Source organism: Mandrillus leucophaeus, unplaced genomic scaffold (genome assembly GCF_000951045.1).
Source record: "Mandrillus leucophaeus isolate KB7577 unplaced genomic scaffold, Mleu.le_1.0 Scaffold1041, whole genome shotgun sequence".
Taxonomy (NCBI): domain Eukaryota; kingdom Metazoa; phylum Chordata; class Mammalia; order Primates; family Cercopithecidae; genus Mandrillus; species Mandrillus leucophaeus.
Window position 1 is genome coordinate 404,371 of NW_012098555.1, and position 1,714 is coordinate 406,084.

Genomic DNA, 1,714 nt, shown 5'->3' on the forward strand with positions numbered 1-1,714 from the left:
AATCCCCTGAGGACAGGTTAGAGTTACATGAGACAATGTAGCAGAATGTGTTTTTTTTTTTTTTTTTTCTCCCACACTAAGAATGCATTTAATGAAAGGACAGTCCTACTGGTTTTCCTGACAGGTCTTGTCCTGCCCAACTTGTTCAGTGCTTTCGTATCAGGTAGTATTTATCCTTCAGGGCACTTATCACAATTGCAGCTGCTCTGCATAATTATTTGCTGTCTTTTCCAAAAGACATTAAACATTAAGAGAATGGAAACCTAATCATATTTGACCGCTACTTATCCTCAGGACCCGTCAAGTGTCAGCATATGGTATGTGCTCAATAAATAGTAATACAATTACTTTTGAAAGCAAGTGGTTGAACGAATCAATAAATGCACTAGTTTGCCTATATCAGAAAATCTGTATTTGCCTGAAAGAGAGTTATTAGCTAAAGTTCAGGTAAATTATTGTATATCGTGTATGTTTTTACTTCCTTGTAGACATTTCTAATGAATAAAGGCCAGTATTTAAACTTATCTTTAAATCACAAAGTCTTTGGCCTTCTTGTTTGTTTATTTTTAAAACCAGTGCATATTTGAGATCTTTTCTTGAGATCTTTTACCATGTTGTTGGTGACAATTATAAAGCAGAATTGGAATAAAGACAAGGGTCATAATGATTTAGGCTAAAAAGCATACCACATCATGTATTGAAGAAACATAGCAATTAAACTGATAGATAAATAGGCAGTTCAGTAACATTTATATGCATTGTAACAAACCCAAATTTTTCCTCTCTGTTGATTGTCTCATTTGTCACTTTTGAAATAAAAAATGTAAATTTTGAAGGTTATAATTAGCCATTAAAGTTGAATAATTAAATCCTCTACTATAACGGAGTTTTTCTATGGAGACGGGGTAATGACATTGCTCCATGATTAGAGATTAGAGTTTAATCTAACTTAAGATATTTGTCCTTCCTTTTTGAGGCTACTGAATATATCAAGTTTCATTCACTTAGTTATATTCACATCTGCAGCGAGAGATAAGTTTCAGAGAATATTTATGCATGCATATACAGAGAGAGAGATATATACACACACATCCATACACACATCTATTAAACATATATTTTGGAAGAGTAAAAACTGTCAATTTACTAAACTCAGTTATATGGCAGATAACAAAGCAACACTTCCAAAGTTCTACTGCTAAAGGGCTAATTATACTTCTTGATGAATTTTTATCCCTCTATGGTGAAAACAGTCATCATGGTCTGTATCAGTGTCCCTTTGTGCTCAGTAAGCTTCTAAGTGTTTCATATTTGTTAACTCATAATTTCACAGCTTGTAAAGTAGGTGTTATCATTATCTCTACTTAACAGCCTGAAGAAAGGCAGGAGTGAAGAGGTGAAATAATTTATCCAAGATCACAAAATAAGAAAGCAGTGAAGCCAAGATTTGAATCCAGGCAGGTGGCCCCAAGTCTATTACTCTTATCTACCAGATCACTGAACATAATTCTGCCATATCCCGCCCTATCAAATGACCTCTTCTTACTGCTTTCCCAACACACTTTGTGCCTCTCTCAGATTACTTATCATAACCCTCCCAGTCATCAATGTTACTAGATTGCAATTTCCAGGGAGTAAGAAAGTTCTACATTTTTATGTCTAAAATATTTTTATACATTTAAAAGTAATGGAAATATACAGGCAATAAGATGTT